The sequence below is a fragment of the Rattus norvegicus genome, chromosome 13, assembly GCF_036323735.1.
Source record: "Rattus norvegicus strain BN/NHsdMcwi chromosome 13, GRCr8, whole genome shotgun sequence".
Lineage (NCBI taxonomy): Eukaryota > Metazoa > Chordata > Mammalia > Rodentia > Muridae > Rattus > Rattus norvegicus.
This window is the reverse complement of record NC_086031.1, coordinates 27730979-27757854: the sequence shown is the minus strand read 5'-3', so window position 1 is coordinate 27757854 and position 26876 is coordinate 27730979. Positions and strand designations below refer to the sequence as shown.

General features: G+C 38.8%; 1 pseudogene; it reads right to left on the bottom strand.

The window, feature by feature from the left end:
• The window catches only part of Tmem64-ps1 (transmembrane protein 64, pseudogene 1), a 66473-nt pseudogene extending 40606 nt beyond the window's left edge, over positions 1-25867 (bottom strand).
• Positions 25868-26876: the final 1009 nt, after the last annotated feature.

Sequence of the window (26876 nt, the reverse complement as noted above, 5' to 3'; positions counted from 1 at the left end):
CTCCTTTGTTATTTATTATTGGATATTTTATTTACATTTTGATTGTTATCCCCTTTCCTGGTTTCACCTTCAGAAACCCCTTATCTCATCAAGCCTCCCACTAATTCTATGATGGTCCCCCCCACAAAGCACTCCTGCCTCAATGCCCTGGCATTTCCCTACACCGGGGCATGGAGCCTTCACAGGACCAAGTGCCTCTTCTCCCACTGATGCCAGATACGGCCATCCTCTGCTACATATGGAGCTGGAGCCATGGGTTCCTACATGTATATTCTTTGTTTGGTGGTTTAGCTCTGTGAGCTCTGGGAGGGTTTGGTTGGATGATACTCTTCTTCTTCCTATGTAGTTGCAAAACCCGTTTGCTCCTTCAGTCTGTCCCCTAAGTAACTGTTCTATTGTGGCCTTTTTGCTCAGTCTGATGGATGGTTGCATGCGTCCACATCTATATATATTGGTCAGGCTCTGGTAGAGACTCATGAGACAGCTAGAGCAGGCTCCTGTAAGCAAGCAGTTCTTGGCATTGGAAATAGTGTTTGGGTTTGGTGGCTACATATGGAATGGATCCATATGTGGGGCAGTCTCTGGATGGCCCGTCCTATAGTCCATGCTCCACACTTTGTCTCCATATTTCATTTAGACAGGAACAATTCTGATTTAAATTTTGGAGATAAGTAGGTGGCCCCAGTCCCCAACCAGGGACCTTGCCTAACCTCTGGATATGGTGTCTATAGGATCTCCCTCCTGTTGTTGGGCATTTCAGCTGATCTCTTCCCCATTGGGTCTTAGGGCCCTCTTGCTTTTCCAGCATCTGGGACTTGTATATGGCTACTCCCAGTTTCTAATCCTCCATTGCTACACACGTTTACTGAAACTTCTGACAGTGTATATCATCTCCTTCTCCTCCAATACCAGATCCTGCCCCTCTTTCCCCCAATCCTCCACCTTCCTCCAAAATCCCTCCCACACTCTACCTCCTATGAGAATTTTGTTCCCCCTTAAAAGAATGACTGAAACATCTACACTTTGGTATTTTTAATTCTTGGGCTTCATATGGTCTGTGAATAGTATTTTGGGCATTCGAGGTTTGGTGCTAATATCCTCTTATGAAGCAGTGCATACCATGTATGCATACCACATTTTTTTAAATTTACCTTTCAAATGTTATCCCTTTTCCAGGTTTCCCCTCCAGCAAACCCCTATCCAATTCCCCATCCCCCACCCCCATCCTCCTACTTCTATGAGAGTGCTCCCCAACATACCCATCCACTCCCTACTTGCTCCCCACCCTGGTATTACCCTACACTGGGGCATCAAGCCTTCACAGGACAAAAGGGCCTCTCTTTCCATTGATGCCCCAAAAGGTCATCCTTTATTACACATGCAACTAGAGCCACGGGTCACCCCATGTGTACACTTTGGTTGGTGGTTTAGTCCCTCGAAGCTCTGGACTATCTGGTTGGCTAATGTTTTCCCTATGTAGTTGCAATCTCCTTCAGCTTCTTCTGCCCTTTGTCTAACTCCTTGGTTGGGGACACCTATCTTAGTCCAATGATTGGCTGCCATCATCCACCTCTGCATTTTTCAGGCTCTAGCAGAGCTTTAAAGTGACAAGTATGTTAGACTCCTATCACCATGCACTTCTTGGCATCCCCAATAGTTTCTGTGTTTGGTTTACAGTATATAGGTAGATCCCCAGCTGAGGCAGTCTCTGCATGGCCTTTCCTTCAGTCTCTGCTCCATATTTTGTCTTCATCTTTTCTCCTGCAGGTATTTTGTTTCCCCTTCAAAGTAGGACTGAAGCATGCACACTTTGGTCTTTCTTCTTTTTGAGCTTCACATGGGCTGTGAATTGGGTCATGGGTATTACAAGCATTGAGACTAATATCTACTTAACAGTGAGTGCATACCATGTGTGTTCTTTGTGTTTGGGTTGCATCACTCAGGATGATATTTTCTAATTTCATCCACTTGCCAAACAATTTTGTGAAGTCATTATTTTGAACACCTGAGTAGTACTCCAGTGTGTAAATGTACCATATTTTATATATCCCATTCCTCTATTTAAGGACATCTGGGTTTTTCTAGCTTCTGACTATTATAAGTAAGGCTGCTATGAACACAGTGGAGCATGTGTCCTTGCTATATGTAGGATCATCATTTGGGTATATGCCCAGGAGTGGTATAGCTGGGTTCTCAGATAATACTATGTCCAAATTTCTGAGGAACCACAAGACTGATTTCCTGAATTGTTGTACCAGCTTGCAATCCCATTAACAATGGAGGAGTGTTCCTCTTTCTCAACATCCTCGCCAGCATCTGCTCTCACCTGAGTTTTTGATCCTCGCTATCCTGACTGGTATGAGGTGAAATCTCAGGGTCGTTTTGATTTGAATTTCCCTGGTGACTAAAGATTTTAAAACATTTCTTTATTATTTCTTGGCCATTTGATAATCCTCAGTTGAGAATTCCTTCTTTAGCCCTCTGTCCCTTTTTAAAATACAGTTATTTAGTTCTCTGAAGTTTAACTTTTTGAATACTTTGTATATATTGGATATTATACCTCTCTTGCATGTAGGTGTGGTAAAGATCATTTACCAATATGTGGGTTGTCAGTTTGTCCTATTTACAGTGTCCTTTGCCATAAATAAGCTTCTTAATTTTATAAGGTCCCATTCGATAACTTTTGATCATGGAGATTGGGCAATTGGTGTTCTATTCAGGAAACTTCCCCTGTGCCAAGGTTTTCCAGGTTCCTTCCCACTTTCTCTTCCATTAGATTCTCTATATTTTACTTTATGTGGAGGTCCTTGATCAACTTGGACTTCAGATGTTGACAAGGATAAAAGAATGTATTGATTGGCATTTTTCTATATGTTGACCACCAATTGAATTGCAAACATTTGTTGAAAATGAGATCTTTTTTCTACTGGATGATTTTGGCACTTTTATCAATGATCAAGTAACCATAGATGTGTGGGTTTATTTCTGGGTCTTCAAAATATTCAATTTGTCTACCTGCATGTCTCTGTACAAATGCCATACAGTTTTTATCGCTATTGTTCTGTATGTGTGTTTGTATGTATCTTCTGTAAGGCAGCTTGAGGCCACAGATGGTGTTTCTGTGTATATGTATCCAGTCTGTCATTCAGTATGTTTATATTCAGGAATTGAGTCCATTGATATTAAGATATATTAAGCAAATTGATTCTTGCTTTCTGTTATTTTTGTTGTTAGAGGTGGAATTATGGTTATGTGGCTATCTTAAATTGGGTTTGTTGAAAGAAGATTACTTTCTTGCTTTTTCTAGGATGTAGTTTTCCTCCTTGTGTTGGTGGTTTCTATCTATTATTCTTTGTAGGCCTGGAATTGGGAAAAGTTAATGAGTAAATTTGGTATACTCATGGAATATCTTGGTTTCTTCATCTATGTTAATTGAGAGGTTTTTTTTGGTCTAGTAGCCTGGACTGGCATTTTTTCTTTAATTAACTTGAGTATTTCTTATATACATTTAGAGTGTTATTCCCTTTCCCGGTTTCCGGGCAAACATCACCCTTTCCCCTCCCCTTCCTTATGGGTGTTCCCCTCCCAACCCTCCCCCCATTGCCGCCCTCCCCCCATAGACTAGTTCACTGGGGGTTCAGTCCTAGCAGGACCCAGGGCTTCCCCTTGCACTGGTGCTCTTACTAGGATATTCATTGCTACCTATGGGGTCAGAGTCCAGGGTCAGTCCATGTACAGTCTTTAGGTAGTGGCTTAGTCCCTGGAAGCTCTGGTTGCTTGGCATTGTTGTACTTTTGGGGTCTCGAGCCCCTTCAAGCTCTTCCAGTTCTTTCTCTGATTCCTTCAATAGGGGACCTATTCTCAGTTCAGTGGTTTGCTGCTGGCATTCGCATCTGTATTTGCTGTATTCTGGCTGTGTCTCTCAGGAGCGATCTACATCCGGCTCCTGTCGGTCTGCACTTTTTTGCTTCATCCATCTTGTCCAATTGGGTGGCTGTATATGTATGGGCCACATGTGGGGCAGGCTCTGAATGGGTGTTCCTTCAGTCTCTGTTTTAATCTTTGCCTCTCCCTTCCCAGCCAAGGGTATTCTTTTTCCTCATTTAAAGAAGGAGTGAAGCATTCACATTTTGATCATCCGTCTTGAGTTTCATTTGTTCTAGGGATCTAGGGTAATTCAAGCATTTGGGCTAATAGCCACTTATCAATGAGTGCATACCATGTATGTCTTTCTGTGATTGGGTTAGCTCACTCAGGATGATATTTTCCAGTTCCAACCATTTCGAATTTCATAAACTCATTGTTTTTGATAGCTGAGTAATATTCCATTGTGTAGATGTACCACATTTTCTGTATCCATTCCTCTGTTGAAGGGCATCTGGGCTCTTTCCAGTTTCTGGCTATTATAAAAAAGGCTGCGATGAACATAGTGGAGCACGTGTCTCTTTTATATGTTGAGGCATCTTTTGGGTATATGCCCAAGAGAGGTATAGCTGGATCCTCAGGCAGTTCAATGTCCAATTTTCTGAGGAACCTCCAGACTGATTTCCAGAATGGTTTTACCAGTCTGCAATCCCACCAACAATGGAGGAGTGTTCCTCTTTCTCCACATCCTCGCCAGCATCTGCTGTCACCTGAGTTTTTATTCTTAGCCATTATCACAGGTGTGAGGTGAAATCTCAGGGTTGTTTTGATTTGCAATTCCCTTATGACTAAAGATGTTGAACATTTCTTTAGGTGTTTCTCACCATTCGGCATTCCTCAGCTGTGAATTCTTTGTTTAGCTCTGAACTCTATTTTTTAATAGGGTTATTTGTTTCCCTGCGGTCTAACTTCTTGGGTTCTTTGTATATTTTCGATATAAGGCCTCTATCTCTTATAGGATTGGTAAAGATCTTTTCCCAATCTGTTGGTTGCCGTTTTGTCCTAACCACAGTGTCGTTTGCCTTACAGAAGCTTTGCAGTTTTATGAGATCCCATTTGTCGATTCTTGATCTTAGAGCATAAGCCATTGGTGTTTTGTTCAGGAAATTTTTTCCAGTGCCCATGTGTTCCAGATGCTTCCCTAGTTTTTCTTCTATTAGTTTGAGTGTGTGTGGTTTGATGTGGAGGTCCTTGATCCACTTGGACTTAAGCTTTGTACAGGGTGATAAGCATGGATCGATCTGCATTCTTCTACATGTTGCCCTCCAGTTGAACCAGCACCATTTGCTGAAAATGCTATCTTTTTTCCATTGGAGGTTTTGGCTCCTTTGTCAAAAATCAAGTGACCATAGGTGTGTGGGTTCATTTCTGGGTCTTCAATTCTATTCCATTGGTCTATCTGTCTGTCTCTGTACCAATACCATGCAGTTTTTATCACTATTGCTCTGTAATACTGCTTGAGTTCAGGGATAGTGATTCCCCCTGAAGTCCTTTTATTGTTGAGGATAGCTTTAGCTATCCTGGGTTTTTTGTTATTCCAGATGAATTTGCAAATTGTTCTGTCTAACTCTTTGAAGAATTGGATTGGTATTTTGATGGGGATTGCATTGAATCTGTAGATTGCTTTTGGTAAAATGGCCATTTTTACTATGTTAATCCTGCCAATCCATGAGCATGGGAGATCTTTCCATCTTCTGAGGTCTTCTTCAATTTCGTTCCTCAGTGTCTTGAAGTTCTTATTGTACAGATCTTTTACTTGCTTGGTTAAAGTCACACCGAGGTACTTTATATTATTTGGGTCTATTATGAAGGGTGTCGTTTCCCTAATTTCTTTCTCGGCTTGTTTCTCTTTTGTATAGAGGAAGGCAACTGATTTATTTGAGTTAATTTTATACCCAGCCACTTTGCTGAAGTTGTTTATCAGCTTTAGTAGTTCTCTGGTGGAACTTTTGGGATCACTTAAATATACTATCATGTCATCTGCAAATAGTGATATTTTGACCTCTTCTTTTCCGATCTGTATCCCTTTGATCTCCTTTTGTTGTCTGATTGCTCTGGCTAGAACTTCAAGAACTATATTGAATAAGTAGGGAGAGAGTGGGCAGCCTTGTCTAGTCCCTGATTTTAGTGGGATTGCTTCAAGTTTCTCTCCATTTAGTTTAATGTTATCAACTGGTTTGCTGTATATGGCTTTTACTATGTTTAGGTATGGGCCTTGAATTCCTATTCTTTCCAGGACTTTTATCATGAAGGGGTGTTGAATTTTGTCAAATGCTTTCTCAGCATCTAATGAAATGATCATGTGGTTCTGTTCTTTCAGTTTGTTTATATAATGGATCACGTTGATGGTTTTCCTTATATTAAACCATCCCTGCATGCCTGGGATGAAGCTTACTTGATCATGTTGGATGATTGTTTTGATGTGCTCTTGAATTCGGTTTGCCAGAATTTTATTGAGTATTTTTGCATCGATATTCATAAGGGAAATTGGTCTGAAGTTCTCTTTCTTTGTTGTGTCTTTGTGTGGTTTAGGTATAAGAGTAATTGTGGCTTCGTAGAAGGAATTCGGTAGGGCTCCATCTGTTTCAATTTTGTGGAATAGTTTGGATAATATTGGTATGAGGTCTTCTATGAAGGTCTGATAGAATTGTGCACTAAACTGGTCTGGACCTGGGCTCTTTTTGGTTGGGAGACCTTTAATGACTGCTTCTATTTCCTTAGGAGTTATGGGGTTGTTTAACTGGTTTATCTGTTCCTGATTTACCTTCGATACATGGTATCTGTCTAGGAAATTGTCCATTTCCTGAAGTTTTTCAAATTTTGTTGAATATATGTTTTTATAGTAAGATCTGATGATTTTTTGAATTTCCTCTGAATCTGTAGTTATGTCTCCCTTTTCATTTCTGATTTTGTTAATTTGGACGCACTCTCTGTGTCCTCTCCTTAGTCTGGCTAAGGGTTTATCTATCTTGTTGATTGTCTCAAAGAACCAACTTTTGGTTCTGTTGATTCTTTCTATGGTCCTTTTTGTTTCTACTTGGTTGATTTCAGCTCTGAGTTTGATTATTTCCTGCCTTATACTCCTCCTGGGTGTATTTGCTTCTTTTTCTTCTAGAGCTTTTAGCTGTGCTGTCAAGCTGCTGACATATGGTCTTTCCTGTTTCTTTCTGCAGGCACTCAGCGCTATGAGTTTTCCTCTTAGCACAGCTTTCATTGTGTCCCATAAGTATGAGTATGTTGTATCTTCATTTTCATAAATTCTAAAAAGTTTTTAATTTCTTTCTTTATTTCTTCCTTGACCAGGTTATCATTGAGTAGAGCATTGTTCAATTTCCACGTATATGTGGGCATTCTTCCCTTATTGTTATTGAAGACCAGTTTTAGGCCGTGGTGGTCCCATAGCACGCATGGGATCATTTCTATCTTTCTGTACCTATTGAGGCCCGTTTTTTGACCAATTATATGGTCAATTTTGGAGAAAGTACCATGAGGAGCTGAGAAGAAGGTATATCCTTTTGCTTTAGGACAGAATGTTCTATAAATATCCGTTAAGTCCATTTGGCTCATGACTTCTCTTAGTCTGTCGACATCACTGTTTAATTTCTGTTTACATGATCTGTCCATTGATGAGAGTGGTGTGTTGAAATCTCCCACTATTATTGTGTGAGGTGCAATGTGTGTTTTGAGCTTTAGTAAGGTTTCTTTTACGTATGTAGGTGCCCTTGTATTTGGGGCATAGATATTTAGGATTGAGAGTTCATCTTGGTGGCTTTTTCTTTTGATTAATATGCAGTGTCCTTCCTTATCTTTTTTGATGACTTTTAGTTGAAAATTGATTTTATTTGATATTAGAATGGCTACTCCAGCTTGCTTCTTCTGACCATTTGCTTGGAAAGTTGTTTTCCAGCCTTTCACTCTGAGGTAGTGTCTGTCTTTGTCTCTGAGGTGTGTTTCCTGTAGGCAGCAGAATGCAGGGTCCTCGTTGTGTATCCAGTTTGTTAATCTATGTCTTTTTATTGGGGAGTTGAGGCCATTGATATTGAGAGATATTAAGGAATAGTGATTATTGTTTCCCTTTATATTCATATTTGGATGTGAGGTTATGTTTGTGTGCTTTCATTCTCTTTGTTTTGTTGCCAAGACGATTAGTTTCTTGCTTCTTCTAGGGTATAGCTTGCCTCCTTATGTTGGGCTTTACCATTTATTATCCTTTGCGGTGCTGGATTTGTAGAAAGATATTGTGTAAATTTGGTTTTGTCATGGAATATCTTGGTTTCTCCATCAATATTAATTGAGAGTTTTGCTGGATACAGTAACCTGGGCTGGCATTTGTGTTCTCTTAGGGTCTGTATGACATCAAACCAGGATCTTCTGGCCTTCATAGTTTCTGGCGAGAAATCTGGTGTGATTCTGATAGGTCTCCCTTTATATGTTACTTGACCTTTTTCCCTTACTGCTTTTAATATTCTTTCTTTATTTTGTGCGTTTGGTGTTTTGACAATTATGTGACGGGAGGTGTTTCTTTTCTGGTCCAATCTATTTGGAGTTCTGTAGGCTTCTTGTATGTCTATGGGTATCTCCTTTTTTAGGTTAGGGAAGTTTTCTTCTATGATTTTGTTGAAGATATTTACTGGTCCTTTGAGCTGGGAGTCTTCACTCTCTTCTATACCTATTATCCTTAGGTTTGATCTTCTCATGGAGTCCTGGATTTCCTGTATGTTTTGGACCAGTAGCTTTTTCCGCTTTACATTATCTTTGACAGTTGAGTCAATGATTTCTATGGAATCTTCTGCTCCTGAGATTCTCTCTTCCATCTCTTGTATTCTGTTGGTGAAGCTTGTATCTACAGCTCCTTGTCTCTTCTTTTGGTTTTCTATATTCAGGGTTGTTTCCATGTGTTCTTTCTTGATTGCTTCTATTTCCATTTTTAATTCCTTCAACTGTTTGATTGTGTTTTCCTGGTATTCTTTCAGGGATTTTTGCGATTCCTCTCTGTAGGCTTCTACTTGTTTATTAATGTTTTCCTGTGTTTCCCTAAGTGTGTTCATGTCTTTCTTGAAGTCCTCCAGCATCATGATCAAATATGATTTTGAAACTAGACCTTGCTTTTCTGGTGTGTTTGGATATTCCATGTTTGTTTTGGTGGGAGAATTGGGCTCCGATGATGGCATGTAGTCTTGGTTTCTGTTGCTTGGGTTCCTGCGCTTGCCTCTCGCCATCAGATTATCTCTAGTGTTACTTTGTTCTGCTATTTCTGACAGTGGCTAGACTGTCCTATAAGCCTGTGTGTCAGGAGTGCTGTAGACCTGTTTTCCTCTCTTTCAGTCAGTTATGGGGACAGTGTGTTCTGCTTTCGGGTGTGTAGTTTTTCCTCTCTACAGGTCTTCAGCTGTTCCTGTGGGCCTGTGTCTTGAGTTCGCCAGGCAGCTTTCTTGCAGCAGAAAATTTGGTCTTACCTGTGGTCCCGAGCCTCAAGTTCGCTCGTGGGGTGCTACCCACGGACTCTCTGCAGCGGCAGCAACCAGGAAGACCTGTGCAGCCCCTTCTGGGAGCTTCAGTGCACCAGGGTTCCAGATGGTCTTTGGCTTTTTCCTCTGGCGTCTGAGATGTGTGTGCAGGGAGCAGTCTCTTCTGGTTTCCCAGGCTTGTCTGCCTCTCTGAAGGTTTAGCTCTCCCTCCCACGGGATTTGGGTGCAGAGAACTGTTTATCCGGTCTGTTTCTTTCAGGTTCAGGCGGTGTCTCAGGCAGGTGTCCTGCCGCTCCTGGGTCCTCCCCCACGTGAGCCCAGAGGCCTTATACAGTTTCCTCTTGGGCCAGGGATGTGGGCAGGGGTGAGCAGTGTTGGTGGTCTATTCCGCTCTGCAGCCTCAGGAGTGCTCACCTGACCAGGCGGTTGGGTCTCTCTCTCACCGGGTCTGGGAGCAGAGAGCTGCTGCGGGCCGGGATCCGCGGGTCTGGGACTTCCGGTAAACACAGAACGTGCCCGGTCCTAGAGAAATTCTGCTTCCGTGTGTCCCAAGCTCACCAGGCAGCTTTCTTGCAGCAGAAAATTTGGTCTTATCTGTGGTCCCGAGGCTCAGGTTCGCTTGTGGGGTGCTGCCCAGGGGCTCTCTGCAGTGGCAGCAACCAGGAAGACCTGTGCTGCCCCTTCCGGGAGCTTCAGTGCACCAGGGTTCCAGATGGTCTTTGGCTTTTTCCTCTGGCGTCCGAGATGTGTGTGCAGGGAGCAGTCTCTTCTGGTTTCCCAGGCTTGTCTGCCTCTCTGAAGGTTTAGCTCTCCCTCCCACGGGATTTGGGTGCAGAAAACTGTTTATCCGGTCTTTTTCTTTCAGGTTCTGGCGGTTGGACTGGCATTTTTGTTCACTTCAGGTCATTTTGACATCTGCCCAGGAGAAATTCACTTTTATTATCAATTATGTTTCTCATAAAAATATAGTTTCAGATCATCCCCAGGCAAGCCAATACTACATACAACATATAGTTTCAAAAGTAGGAAAGGTAACTTCATTTAGATTATGACAATTCAACAATAATAATAGTATTAAAATCTTTCTCATCTCAAGAAATTAATTATGAAGTTCAAATGTACTCTCTGTTACATGTACAGATGGTTCAATTAAAAAAAATAAATGTGTTTCTTAATAAAAATCTAGAATATCCTAAATATGTTTCATAACTTTAATTTTATTTCGGGGCCAAGAAATATGCTGTCTTTTCAGCAAACTATATTAATGCTGCAGTTATAAGGGTATCCTTCAATGCATGTGGGAAGTGTTGTTATTTGTGATATATCATTTGCACATTCAAATATGTTGAAGAGGGATGTTGTTACACTTAATTGTTGTAAGCTGTATGAGTGATGTTTGACCCTTTAGTAGTATTGATGGATCTAGGGAGAAAATTCAGGGCATCAAACAATCATCCATAAAAGCTGTATGCCTAATGGGAAAACTGACTGAATATTGACTGTTAAAAGTGCTTTATGATAGCAACAGTAGTGTAGTTGGTTGCATTGGCATTATGGAGAAACTGTTATATTTGTACTTCATCAAAATACATAGTTCAAGTATATTAGTTTTTATACTTTAACATAGCTTTAAAATGAAGAAATTGTGATTGTTTTGCAGAGAGTATATTTTTCTTGTTTAAGTATCTGCCATAGATAACATTGTTGACCTTGAATGTCATTTGCAATGATATAATAGGTTTTGCGTGTCTCTTTACTTCTTTGTATTTAATTATCATATGAAATAAGTTATATCACTATTGTTTTTGTAAAACAGAGATTGCACAAACTTTTTCAGCATAGTATCACTATATTCAATGCTCCTCTTTTGCCAGGAACTTTAATTTCAACGAAATGAATATGTAGAATTTTATGCGGAAAGGGAGGATAATTCAAGTATATTCTCTCTTTCTTAAAGCAGATTTAGAATAAAATTTGATTATGTAACTAAAGGCAAGAAATGAATTTTATTTTAACTTGTTAAGAGAATTGTAGAATTTCTTATTTCAATGGCTTGATATACTGTGAATGGATTTGAGCTAATGCATATCTATTTTCACATTGGGACAGCAATTATTTTTAGATATAAATGTTAGGATAAGTGTTTATATATGTGTTGGGAAAATATGTACTAAAGAGAATGAACATGCTATCAAACATTCAACATTTTGAAAAAATAATAAAAAGCCCACAACATTTGTAGGCATTGTATTTATAAAATCGATGTTATAATGATGAACATGGAAATGACAAAGTCATATTTGTGTGTTTTTGTAAATACATGTATATATTTATATAGTCCTATTCTCAGTTTTCAAATCTAGAAGACAATCTCTGGAAAACCGTTGCCACATTTATCAGGGCATTGAGTATGGAATCTTTACTTACCCTCTTCTCTCCCAATTTCAGTTGTACAGACATATTCAGAGGTTTGTAGCAGACCACATAATATGGCCCACCTTTCATCTCTGGTGTCATTCCCAGTAACCATAAATTTTACCCAGGACCTCCAGTGATCATACCCAATAAAACTTCTGAAGCATTGCCTGCCAGAAAACTCACGTTCACCACAGTCTACTAAAACAAAAGATAACAATAATGACAACAGCAAAAACAACAACAACAATGCCAACAAAATATAGAAAAAACAATCAAGCAACAGTGAAAAGACCAAATATCAGCACCTAGAATTATGGTAATCCCAAATCCAGAGGTAGAGATCTGCAGAAAAATTATAGTCAATATTAGCAAAACCAAAATGTCTCCTCAAGCATCCAGCAATATTATCGTAGTAGAACTCAAGAAATGCAATAGAGTTGAAGCATAAGTTAAGGACTTCAGGAGAGTTATTATGAATATGTTTGGTGTCCTTAAAGAGGATATAAATAAATCCATTAATGAAATCTATGAGAAGCAGAAACAAAATACCAAAAGTATTTTAGTCATGAAAGTAGAAATCAAATCAGTAAATAAAACTCAACAAGAGAAACTGGAAAGACTACTGTAGAAATCTGAACTGTAAATACAGAAGTAAGCCTCACCAACAGAATACAAGAGATGCGAAATAGATTCTCAGACATTAAAGATGAGAAAGAAGAAATCAATAACTTTAGCAAAGAAAATAATAAATCTTAAAACATCCAGATATAAAACGTACTAAAAATCTGGAATACAATGAAAATATTGAATATGTGAATAATAGACAAACAAGGAGGTGACTAAACAAGACTACAGCACAATAATATTTTAAGAATAATCAAAGAAGAAAATTTTCAAACTAACGTTGAAGGCAGCTTTCAAGGTAGAAAATGCATGTCAAAGGAAAAATGGGCTGGAACATAAAAGAAATTCTTCATGTCATACAACAAACACTAAATAAACAGAAAAAAACGAAATAATACTTAAATCTGCAAGAAAAAAGAGGCACATAATATATAAATATCTACTAGATAATAAAAAATGTACTAGAACAGTCCCTGCATTTTGAATGAAGTTTCTAAAAGCCAGAATGGCCAGAAGGAATTTTAACAAATTCTCGGAGAACACAGATGCTAGCCTAGATATTTATTCCCAGAAAAACTTTCAATCACAATAGATGGAGAAAGAAAGACATTCTTCAGTAAAACTAAATTTAAGCAGCATCTATGTACAAGTAAAGCTTCAAAAGGTGCAAAAAGAAAAAAAAATCTTCAATTTATGTAAGGTAACCACATCCAAGAAAATACAAAATTAATAATCACAAACTAGAAACATAATACAAATCACAAAAATAAAATAAAATGATTCAACAAACGCTGCTCAATAATACCACTATACATTAATAGTTTTAAACTCCATTTATGATAAAAATAAAAATAAAAGACTCAGAAGAACAGTAATGGACATAAGAACCAAACCATGTATGAATTTTCCACCTAATAATATTTTAACTTAAAACCAAAACTAATCAGAGAAGATAAGGAAGAATACTATAAAAAGATTAAAGGAAAAATGGACCAATGCAAAAAATGTAAGATATTGCAATTCTAAATACCTTTGAGCCTAATAGAAGTCTCCAAAGTTCATGAAGCAAACAAAAAAACATACAAAAACAGAACAAAAAGGAAAACCACTAACACAAGTTAAATAATATATTGGTCAGCACATTGTAATAGTGAGTGACTTCAGTCCTTCAAGAATCAATAGAATAGTCATCAAGATAAAGACAATACAGAAAAAATCTGTATAAATAAATATATATGTATATATTCCATACATATTCCAAATATATTTATATTTTTATTCATATTCCAAACACAAAAGAATAATGTTCTTTCTTAGAAGCTCATGAAATTTTCTCAAATTTGATCACATAATTAGACACAAATGGAGTCTCAACAAACTTTAAAAAATAAAAATAGCATTCTTCATTCTGTTTGATGATGAAATAACAATTAAAAAGAGTATATGGCAAGAAATAATCAAATTCAGGAATTAAAGAAATAAGCAAAATAAAAAAAAATCAATGAAAAACTATTGGTACTTTAAGAAATCATTATTATAAAAAAATTCTTAGCCAAATTAAAAAATGCAAAGAAGATTCTAATTAAAAGATAAATCAGACAACAAATGGGCAAAATAAAGACATCCAGAAAATATTATGACAGGTTAAAGACTTGGACTTTGATGAATTAGAAAATCTAAAAAGGGATAATGTTCTTGATATATGCCACTTACCAATGTGAAATCATATTCAGAAAAGTGATTGAAACAGACCTATAATCCCTAGCAAAATTGGAATTATAATTAAAAACTATGGAAACTAAAGAAAACAAACACAATAAAAGAAAAATGTAGATATTTTAGTGCAAAATTCTAGCAGACTTTCAAAGAATTGTTCCACAAATTACAAAGAGCATTGTTGACTACTTTTACTAGGCGAAAATAACTTGATGTCTTGAACACATAATATCACAACAAAGAGAATTCCAGAACAATTTTGCTTGTGAGGAGGAGTCAGAAGGAATGTAACAATCAAAGAGGATTGAGAGACCCAAGGAAGGAAACAAGGACTTCCAAACTCAGCAAGACCTACAGATATATAAACACATAAAGACTGACTGTGGTAGCATACACAGAGCCAACAGGATTTCCAAACACAGCAAGACCTACAGATAAATAAACACATAAAGACTGACTGTGGTAGCATACACAAGGCCAACAAAATTGTGTGTGTGTGTGTGTGAGTGTGTGTGTGTGTGTGTGTGTATCCTGGCCATCCTGCACATTTGAATATGTATGCCCCTCCTTCTTTATGCAATACATGTACCTTTCTTTGTCTCTAATTCTTCTGGTTTTTACATTTTATTAATTAATTAATTTATTTGGTTTATTTATTCTAGAGTTTTTCTTGTTTTATTTTATTTTATATTAAAACTATTCTTTTTTTTCTTTTTTTTTTTATTAACTTGAGTATTTCTTATATACATTTCGAGTGTTATTCCCTTTCCCGGTTTCCAGGGAAACATCCCCCTCCCCCTCCCCTTCCTTATGGGTGTTCCCCTCCCAACCCTCCCCCTATTGCTGTCCTCCCCCCCCACAGTCTAGTTCACTGGGGGTTCAGTCTTAGCAGGACCCAGGGCTTCCCCTTCCACTGGTGCTCTTACTAGGATATTCATTGCTACCTATGGGGTCAGAGTCCAGGGTCAGTCCATGTACAGTCTTTAGGTAGTGGCTTAGTCCCTGGAAGCTCTGGTTGCTTGGCATTGTTGTACTTTTGGGGTCTCGAGCCCCTTCAAGCTCTTCCAGTTCTTTCTCTGATTCCTTCAATAGGGGACCTATTCTCAGTTCAGTGGTTTGCTGCTGGCATTCGCCTCTGTATTTGCTGTATTCTGGCTGTGTCTCTCAGAAGCGATCTACATCCGGCTCCTGTCAGTCTGCACTTCTTTGCTTCATCCATCTTGTCTAATTGGGTGGCTGTATATGTATGGGCCACATGTGGGGCAGGCTCTGAATGGGTGTTCCTTCAGTCTCTGTTTTAATCTTTGCCTCTCCCTTCCCTGCCAAGGGTATTCTTTTTCCTCATTTAAAGAAGGAGTGAAGCATTCACATTTTGATCATCCGTCTTGAGTTTCATTTGTTCTAGGGATCTAGGATAATTCAAGAATTTGGGCTAATAGCCACTTATCAATGAGTGCATACCATGTATGTCTTTCTGTGATTGGGTTAGTTCACTCAGGATGATATTTTCCAGTTCCAACCATTTGCCTACGAATTTCATAAACTCGTTGTTTTTGATAGCTGAGTAATATTCCATTGTGTAGATGTACCACTTTTGTGTATCCATTCCTCTGTTGAAGGGCATCTGGGTTCTTTCCAGTTTCTGGCTATTAAAAATAAGGCTGTGATGAACATAGTGGAGCACGTGTCTCTTTTATATGTTGAGGCATCTTTTGGGTATATGCCCAAGAGAGGTAGAGCTGGATCCTCAGGCAGTTCAATGTCCAATTTTCTGAGGAACCTCCAGACTGATTTCCAGAATGGTTTTACCAGTCTGCAATCCCACCAACAATGGAGGAGTGTTCCTCTTTCTCCACATCCTCGCCAGCATCTGCTGTCACCTGAGTTTTTGATCTTAGCCATTCTCACTGGTGTGAGGTGAAATCTCAGGGTTGTTTTGATTTGCATTTCCCTTATGACTAAAGAAGTTGAACATTTCTTTAGGTGTTTCTCAGCCATTTGGCATTCCTCATCTGTGAATTCTTTGTTTAGCTCTGAACCCCATTTTTTAATAGGTTTATTTGTTTCCCTGCGGTCTAACTTCTTGAGTTCTTTGTATATTTTGGATATAAGGCCTCTATCTGTTGTAGGATTGGTTAAGATCTTTTCCCAATCTGTTGGTTGCCGTTTTGTCCTAACCACAGTGTCCTTTGCCTTACAGAAGCTTTGCTGTTTTATGAGATCCCATTTGTCGATTCTTGATCTTAGAGAGTAAGCCATTGGTGTTTTGTTCAGGAAATTTTTTCCAGTGCCCATGTGTTCCAGATGCTTCCCTAGTTTTTCTTCTATTAGTTTGAGTGTGTCTGGTTTGATGTGGAGGTCCTTGATCCACTTGGACTTAAGCTTTGTACAGGGTGATAAGCATGGATCGATCTGCATTCTTCTACATGTTGACCTCCAGTTGAACCAGCACCATTTGCTGAAAATGTTATCTTTTTTCCATTGGATGGTTTTGGCTCCTTTGTCAATAATCAAGTGACCATAGGTGTGTGGGTTCATTTCTGGGTCTTCAATTCTATTCCATTGTTCTATCTGTCTGTCTCTGTACCAATACCATGCAGTTTTTATCACTATTGCTCTGTAATACTGCTTGAGTTCAGGGATAGTGATTCCCCCTGAAGTCCTTTTATTGTTGAGGATATCTTTAGCTATCCTGGGTTTTTGTTATTCTAGATGAATTTGCAAATTGTTCTGTCTAACTCTTTGAAGAATTGGATTGGTATTTTGATGGGTATTGCATTGAATCTGTAGATTGCTTTTGGTAAAATGGCAATTTTTACTACATTAATCCTGCCAATCCATGAGCATGGGAGAGCTTCCCATCTTCTGAGGACTTCTTCAATTTCGTTCCTCAGTGTCTTGAAGAGCTTATTGTACAGATCTTTTACTTGCTTGGTTAAAGTCACACCGAGGTACTTTATATTATTTGGGTCTATTATGAAGGGTGTCATTTCCCTAATTTCTTTCTCGGCTTGTTTCTCTTTTGTATAGAGGAAGGCAACTGATTTATTTGAGTTAATTTTATACCCAGCCACTTTGCTGAAGTTTTTTATCATCTTTAGTAGTTCTCTGGTGGAACTTTTGGGATCACTTAAATATACTATCTTATCACCTGCAAATAGTGATATTTTGACCTCTTCTTTTCCGATCTGTGTCCCCTTGATCTCCTTTTGTTTTCTGATTGCTCTGACTAGAACTTCAAGAACTATATTGAATAAGTAGGGAGAGAGTGGGCAGCCTTCTCTAGTCCCTGATTTTAGTGGGATTGCTTCAAGTTTCTCTCCATTTGGTTTAATGTTAGCAACTGGTTTGCTGTATATGGCTTTTACTATGTTTACGTATGGGCCTTGAATTCCTATTCTTTCAAGGACTTTTATCATGAAGGGGTGTTGAATTTTGTCAAATGCTTTCTCAGCATCTAATGAAATGATCATGTGGTTCTGTTCTTTCAGTTTCTTTATATAATTGATCACGTTGATGATTTTCCGTATATTAAACCATCCCTGCATGCCTGGGATGAAGCCTACCTGGTCATGGTGGATCATTGTTTTGATGTGCTCTTGGATTCGGTTTGCCAGAATTTTATTGAGTATTTTTTGCATCAATATTCATAAGGGAAATTGGTCTGAAGTTCTCTTTCTTTCTTGTGTCTTTGTGTGGTTTAGGTATAAGAGTAATTGTGGCTTCATAGAAGGAATTCGGTAGGGCTCCATCTGTTTAAATTTTGTGGAATAGTTTGGATAATATTGGTATGAGGTCTTCTATGAAGGTTTGATAGAATTCTGCATTAAACCCGTCTGGACCTGGGCTCTTTTTGGTTGGGAGACCTTTAAGGACTGCTTCTATTTCCTTAGGAGTTATGGGGTTGTTTAACTGGTTGATCTGTTCCTGATTTAACTTCGATACCTGGTATCTGTCTAGGAAATTGTCCATTTCCTGAAGATTTTCAAGTTTTGTTGAATATAGGTTTTTATAGTAAGATCTGATGGTTTTTTGAATTTCCTATGAATCAGGAGTTATGTCTCCCTTTTCATTTCTGATTTTGTTAATTTCGACGCATTCTCTGTGTCCTCTCGTTAGTCTGACTAAGGGTTTATCTATCGTGTTGATTTTCTCAAAGAACCAACTTTTGGTTCTGTTGATTCTTTCTATGGTCCTTTTTGTTTCTACTTGGTTGATTTCAGCTCTGAGTTTGATTATTTCCTGCCTTCTACTCCTCCTGGGTGTATTTGCTTCTTTTTGTTCTAGAGCTTTTAGGTGTGCTGTCAAGCTGCTAACATATGCTCATTCCTGTTTCTTTCTGCAGGCACTCAGTGGTATGAGTTTTCCTCTTAGCACAACTTTCATTGTGTCCCATAAGTTTGGGTATGTTGTACCTTCATTTTCATTAAATTCTAAAAAAGTTTTTAATTTCTTTCTTTATTTCTTCCTTGACCAGGTTATCATTGAGTAGAGCATTGTTCAATTTCCACGTATATGTGGGCATTCTTCCCTTACTGTTATGGAAGACCAGTTTTAGGCCATGGTGGTCCGATAGCAGGCATGGGATTATTTCTATCTTTCTGTACCTGTTGAGGCCCGTTTTTTGACCAATTATATGGTCAATTTTGGAGAAAGTACCATGAGGAGCTGAGAAGAAGGTATATCATTTTGTTTAGGATAGAATGTTCTATGAATATCCGTTAAGTCCATTTGGCTCATGACTTTTCTTAGTCTGTCGACATCACTGTTTAATTTCTGTTTCCATGATCTGTCCATTGATGAGAGTGGGGTGTTGAAATCTCCCACTATTATTGTGTGAGTTGCAATGTGTGTTTTGAGCTTCAGTAAGGTTTCTTTTACGTATGTAGGTGCCCTTGTATTTGGGGCAAGGTATTTAAGATTGAGAGTTCATCTTGGTGGATTTTTCCTTTGATGAATATGAAGTGTCCTTCCTTATATTTTGGTGACTTTTAATTGAAAATTGATTTTATTTGATGTTAGAATGGCTACTCCAGCTTGCTTCTTCTGACCATTTGCTTGGAAAGTTGTTTTCCAGCCTTTCACTCTGAGGTAGTGTCTGTCTTTGTCTCTGAGATGTGTTTCCTGTAGGCAGCAGAATGCAGGGTCCTCGTTGCGTATCCAGTTTGTTAATCCATGTCTTTTTATTGGCAGTTGAGGCCATTGATGTTGAGAGATATTGAGGAATAGTGATTATTGCTTCCTGTTATATTCATATTTGGATGTGAGGTTATGTTTGTGTGCTTTCATTCTCTTTGTTTTGTTGCCAAGACGATTACTTTCTTGCTTCTTCAAGGGTATAGGTTGCCTCCTTATGTTGGGCTTTACCATTTATTATCCTTTGTAGTGCTGGATTTGTAGAAAGATATTGTGTAAATTTGGTTTTGTCATGGAATATCTTGGGTTCTCCATCTATGTTAATTGAGAGTTTTGCAGGATACAGTAACCTGGGCTGGCATTTGTGTTCTCTTTGTGTCTGTATGACATCAGTCCAGGATCTTCTGGCCTTCATAGTTTCTGGCGAGAAGTCTGGTGTGATTCTGATAGGTCTGCCTTTATATGTTACGTGACCTTTTTCCCTTACTGCTTTTAATATTCTTTCTTTATTTTGTGTGTTTTGTGTTTTGACAATTATGTGACGGGAGGTGTTTCTTTTCTGGTCCAATCTATTTGGAGTTCTGTAGGCTTCTTGTATGCCTATGGGTATCTCTTTTCTTAGGTTAGGGAAGTTTTCTTCTATGATTTTGTTGAAGATATTTACTGGTCCTTTGAGCTGGGAGTCTTCACTCTCTTCTATACCTATTATCCTTAGGTTTGATCTTCTCATTGAGTCCTGGATTTCCTGTATGTTTTGGACCAGTAGCTTTTTCTGCTTTACATTATCTTTGGCAGTTGAGTCAATGATTTCTATGGAATCTTCTGCTCCTAGATTCTCTCTTCCATCTCTTGTATTCTGTTGGTGAAGCTTGTATCTACAGTTCCTTGTCTCTTCTTTTGGTTTTCTATATCCAGGGTTGTTTCCATGTGTTCTTTCTTGATTGTTTCTATTTCCATTTTTAATTCCTTCAACTCTTTGATTGTGTTTTCCTGGAATTCTTTCAGGGATTTTTGCGATTCTTTCAGGGATTTTTGCGATTCCTCTCTGTAGGCTTCTACTTGTTTATTAATGTTTTCCTGTGTTTCCCTAAGGGAGTTCTTCACGTCTTTCTTGAAGTCCTCCAGCATCATGATCAAATATGATTTTGAAACTAGATCTTGCTTTTCTGGTGTGTTTGGATATTCCATGTTTGTTTTGGTGGGAGAATTGGGCTCCGATGATGCCATGTAGTCTTGGATTCTGTTGCTTGGGTCCTGTGCTTGCCTCTCGCCATCAGATTATCTCTAGTGTTACTTTGTTCTGCTATTTCTGACAGTGGCTAGACTGTCCTATAAGCCTTTGTGTCAGGAGTGCTGTAGACCTGTTTTCCTATTTTCTTTCAGTCAGTTATGGGAACAGAGTGTTCTGCTTTCGTACATGTAGTTTTTCCTCTCTACAGGTCTTCAGCTGTTCCTGTGGGCCTGTGTCTTGAGTTCACCAGGCAGCTTTCTTGCAGCAGAAAAGTTGGTCTTACCTGTGGTCCCGAGGCTCAAGTTCTCTCGTGGGGTGCTGCCCACGGGCTCTCTGCAGCGGCAGCAACCAGGAAGACCTGTGCCGCCCCTTCCGGGAGCTTCAGTGCACCAGGGTTCCAGTTGGCCTTTGACGTTTTCCTCTGGCGTCCGAGATGTGTGTGCAGAGAGCAGTCTCTTCTGGTTTCCCAGGCTTGTCTGCCTCTCTGAAGGTTTAGCTCTCCCTCCCATGGGATTTGGGTGCAGAGAACTGTTTATCCGGTCTGTTTCCTTCAGGTTCCGGCATTGTCTCAGGCAGGGGTCATGCCGCTCCTGGGCCCTCCCTCACGGGAGCCCAGAGGCCTTATACAGTTTCCTCTTGGGCCAGGGATGTGGGCAGGGGTGGGCATTGTTGGTGGTCTCTTCTGCTCTGCAGCCTCAGGCGTGCCCTCCTGACCAGGCGGTTCTAAAACTATTCTTATATACCTGTTAGTTTTATAAAGAGAAAGAAGATTAAGGAAAAGGGGGAAGATTTCATTTGCGATAAGACAGGGAATATTGTAATTAGAATATAATGCATGAAAAATGCTATTTTCTTTTTCTTGGTTATTTTATTAATTTACATTTCAAATGTTATCCCTCTTCCACTTAAACACCATATCCCCACTTTAAACATCTTATATCCTCACCCATTCTCCCTGTTTCTATGAGGGTGTTCCCTTACCCACGTAACCCCTCCCACAACATCATCCTAGCATTCCCCTACTCTAGGTCTTTGAGCCTCCACAGGACAAAAAGTCTCTCCTATCATTGATGCCCAATTAAATTTTCCTCTGCTACATATGTAACTGGAGCCATTAGTCCCTGGATACTTTGGGCAGGGTGAATCTGGCTGCTTTACATTGTTATAATTTATGTAGTTTTGGTAACCCTTTCAGCTCCTTCAGTCCTTCCGCCAAGAAGTACTGCAGAGCAATAATGTTAAAAAACAAAAACAAAAACAAAAACTTATTGTATTGTTACAGGGTCAGGCAGTAGATCAATGGAATAGAATTTTAGTTCCAGAAATAGACCCACATACCTGTGGTCACTTGCTCCTTGATAAGGAAGCCAAAACAATCCAGTGGAAAAAAGAGAATTTTCAACAAATGGGGCTGGTTCACTGGAGGTCAGCATGAAAATTTGTATTGGTCCATTCTTATCTTCTTGTACTAAATTCATTTCCAAGTCAATCAAGGACCTCCACATAAAAGAAGATACACTGAATCTAAGAGAGGAGAGCATGGGAAAGAGTCTGGAGCATGTTGGGAAAGGGGAAAGTTTCCTGAACAGAACACCAATGGTTCATGCTCTAAGATCAACAATTGACAAATGGAACCTCATAAAATGCAAAGTTTCTGTAAGGAAAAAGACACTGTCAATAGGACAAAACAACAAGTCACAGATTGGGAAAAGATCTTTACCAGTCTTACTTCTGATAGAGGTCTAATATCTAACAAAAATATAAGTCAAAAAGTTGGAGTCCGGAGAACCATATAACCCTATTAAAAATGGGTATAGAGCTAAACAAAAAATTCTCAACTGAGGAATCTTGAATCACGGAGAACTACCTAAAAAACTGCCTAAAATCCTTAGTCATCAGGGAAATGCAAATCAAAACAACCCTGAGATTCCACCTCATACCATTCAGAATGACTAAGAAAAAAAAACTCAGGTGACAGCAGATTCAGGTAATAATGTGGAGAAAGAGATATACCCCTCAATTTTTGGAGGGATTGCAAGTTGCTACAATCACTCTGGAAATCATTCTGGTGTTTCCTCAGAAAATTGGACAAACTACTACATGTAGACCTAGCTATACTATGCCTGGGAACATATGCAAATGATGCTCTAACATATAACAAGGACACATGCTCCCCTATCCTCACAGAAAACTTATTTATAATAGCTAGAGGTTAGAAACAACCCAGATTTCCTTCAACAGAGAATGGTTCCAGAAAATATGGTACACTTACACAAAGGAGTACAACTAAGTTAGTAAAAACAATGACTTCATGAAATTCACAGCAAAGGAATGGAACTAGAAAATACCATTGTGAATTGGATAACCTAGTCACAAAAGAACAGGTATAGTATGTACTCCCTCTGAAGTACATACTCAGATTATTCATGATATTACTCACAGATCATATGAAACCCAAGAAAAAGGAAGACCAAAATGTGGGAAGTTCAAATTTACTCAGAAGGGAGAAGAAAATAATCATGGCATATAGAGTGAGAGAGGGATCTTGGTGGGAGAGTGAATGGGGATGGAAAATTAGGAGGTAAGATCAGGTATGGGAGGAGACAGGTCAGGATTGAAGTGTGTAGCAGTGAGAGATGAGCTATGACATATCCACTAAAAAGTTCCAGATGCTACAGATGCAAGTTTCCCTGGACCCAGCAGGAATGACATCAGCCAAAATCACCAACAAAACTGAGAGAAGGCCTGTAAAGACCATATCTAGTAGATAGGCATGCCTTTGGCTGAGGGATGGAACCACTTATCTGTCTCAAAAATATTACTTCAGAATTGATACTTTCAAAAGGAAATGCAGGGTCAAAGAGTAGAGCAGAGACTGAAGGAAAGGCCATCCATAGACTGCCTGACCTATTTGTCCATTCCATATACAGACACCAAACCTAGAAGTTGTTGCTGATGCCAAAAAGCACTTGCTGACAGGAGCCTAGTAAAGCTGTCTGCTGAGAGTCTGTGCCAGAGTTTGACAAACACCAATGCTGATTCAGGCATCCAACCATCAGACTAGGCACAGGGACCCCAAAGAAGAAAAAATATATTTTACATTCAATAATAGAACAATAAAAATTTTATATACTATGTCTATGTTTTAAACTGTATAGGACATTTCAGTTTGACACAGAAAATATTAAGGATTCTTTTTTATAGTTGGATTCATTTTTAATGGTATTTATAGTTTGCCCATAATTAATATAATAAATGTGACATTTCATTTCTATTTACCAGCATTGATGTTGATATTTTAAAAGACTGTTCTCCTCTCTTCTGCTAATCCTCCGTGTCCTTACCTGTGGCATGCTTTTTATTATGCATTTGAGACTTTAGTACAGATAATTATACCTAATTTTTCTAGTCATCTGCTGGCATTTGTCCTCAATGTTATGTTTCTGTACACATAAGTTTTTCATTTTTGCAAGTCCCATATAATCATCCTACAATTACAGATGATATATGGTTTCACTTGTACGTAAAATGTCATATTATCATATTTTGTGTGTTTTCACTCTAAGATTTTGTTAAAAATGCCATTAGTTTTTACATAATAAAAATCAAGTTCTATGGTCTTTCTGTACCATTTTTCTGTTAATATCATGTGGTCTTAAGAGTATAGAATGTTTATATTTTTACATTGAAATCTGAAAATTATATTTTCCCCGTATGTCTATAAACATACTCAACTTCTGCTTTTAATTTATTGTATTTATTTACTTCTCTAAAGGAACACAAAGAAACAGTCTGTATTAATTACAGTGAATAATATAAAATTTAATATCATAGTATGAATCAGTGGTTCACAACCTTCCTAATTCAGTGACCTTTTAATACAGTTCTTCATGTTGTGGTGATCTTCAATCATTAAATATATTGTTATTATTTGGTCTCTTGCAACGTATTGTGATGCTATATTTCATATGTTAAGATTTTGTTCCTCATGAGTGAATTCTCACTTTTATCTGCTTTTGTTGTACAAATATTGTTTATTAGTTTAAAATGATTGACTAAATAAAAATTGCCACAGCCCATTAGTGGAGGGATTAGCGGTAGATCTAAAATGGTTTTGAATTTCCTGGTTAAGAATTGCAGAAAGAGGAAAAAAGGATGAGCAGAAAGGGCAAGCCCCAATGAGAGAAGATGGACAATGAGCACATAGACAGTAAAAACAGGAGAGTCATCAATTATTAAGGGTACATCCTTAGGACAGTAGTCATTCTCAGAGTAAGAAAAGAAGATCAGGGGTTGGGGATTTAGCTCAGCGGTAGAGCGCTTGCCTAGCGAGCGCAAGGCCCTGGGTTCGGTCCCCAGCTCCGAAAAAAAAAAAAAATAAAAAAGAAAAGAAGATCAGGGGATACCCCCAATGACAATCTGAGTCTAATTAATATGTAAGCTATACAGGGATAATTTTAAATTGTATCAACTTAATATTTGTAATTTCACCTCCGTTATGAATCATAATTCAATTATCTGATATACATGATTCACAAATAGGTCTACAGCCGTAGGTTGAGAATCACTGACATTCATTGTTGACTCTTCTTTTAAATGTCTAAGTCTAATCCAGACATTCTGTTTCTTCGAATGTTAGAAACCATGTTAGTTTATAAACAAATACAAGATATAGAAGCCTATGCTTTTCTTTTGAGATTTTAAGAAACAGATAAGAAATTTCTATATCACCCAACATTAACATACTGTGTCTTTCCTGCTGAGGTGCTTACTGCCCATTAACAAAGCCAGGCAACATTGAAACAAGACTCTTCATGCTGTTTCTTAGCATTTCTGAGACATTAAATTGTCTCTGTAATACTATTGACTTTACTGAATTTTGTTTATTAATGCTAGACAAATGCTATTTATTAATCCTAGACAAAAGTTTAGAGCAGAAGAAACAAACTGGTTGGTCCCTGGAACTGCAATTACACGAGCTGGTTCGGCAACTCTGTCCCAGGAACTAACTGACCCTATAGTTAGATTAAAATCTTAAAGAGCAATCTTGGAAAACAGGAAGCTTCTCCCAGGAACTGGCTGGCCATAAAGTTAAACAATCTTGAGAAACAGGAAGCTTCTGCTTGTGATTTTTCAATGGAATTCTCAACATTTTCCAATGATGCCCTCCCTACCCCTCTGGGTTGTGATTTCTTCCTTTAAATACCTCTTCTCCTAGCCACTCAGGGTCGAACTCCGCTGCCCCTGCGTGGGATATGATTCTCAATCCCAGTGCATTGGTTCCTGTCAATGAACGGCATGGGATTACAGCAATGACGGTCTCTTGTGATTTCTCTGGTGGTCGCGTCATCCCAAGACTTGAGTGAGGGTCTCCCCGCTCTGGGAGTCTTTCAGAAGGAGTGGAGGATTTCTGAAGTCTTATAAGTGGGTTGGGACCAAGGGAGGCATAAAGGGCCTCTATCTGTAATTAAATGGTGAATATTAACCCCTCATCAGGTCCTCCATAATGGATCCTGAGGCCCCACGTATATCTTTTTAACCAATCTGTAGCCTTTTTTCCCTTTTCAGTGAATGTGACACAGAGAGGGTGACACCAATTCCATTTACACTCTTCTATATAGGGATCCCCTCCCCCATAATTCCCATGGAAATAGTGGTTACTGTGATGTAATCCTAACTTGAAGTAGGATTCCAATATGCCTGTACCATTGTCTCACACCCCTAACTTTTACAATAAAAATCGAGTTTACCCCTACATTTAGGATTAAGGGATCTATCATGATGGAACCCAGGGCAAACATAAAAGTCATGTTCGAAGTAAGCTTCTCCAGTGGGCATGACAACAGCCTCTCCCATGCACGTCCTCTGATCTGCCATTATGAAGGACAGGTAAGGAGGACCTTCTGAAGATCTGAGTATCCCTCTAGTTCCCAACAGGTGGCCCCAACAGGCAGTTTGCAGATGTCAGGGAATAAGTCCAGTCACCGTTGGATGGGTGTGGTGACCTTGGATGTGCTCCATCCTATGTCTCTCATGTCATTTACCACCATCCAGGTTAAGTTACATCGTTGGTGAGGGCTGGCATTGGTTGGTCCCAAGCGAAAGGGACTAAGATACAGTATCATTGTCAGAAGAGACACGTCATCCTCAGTTCTACTGTTGACTTGAAGCCCTGAGGTAAGTGGGTCCATGGGAGCTGACCTGTGATGCCTGAATCTGGATCCTTCCACTCAAAGGCAAAGCACTCTTGGCTCTTAGGGGGCCAGGGATAGACAGAAGAAGGTATCTTTGAAGTTCAGTACAGTATACCAGGTCCTTGAGGGAGGCAAGAAATGCAACAGGATATATCGGTTAGGGAG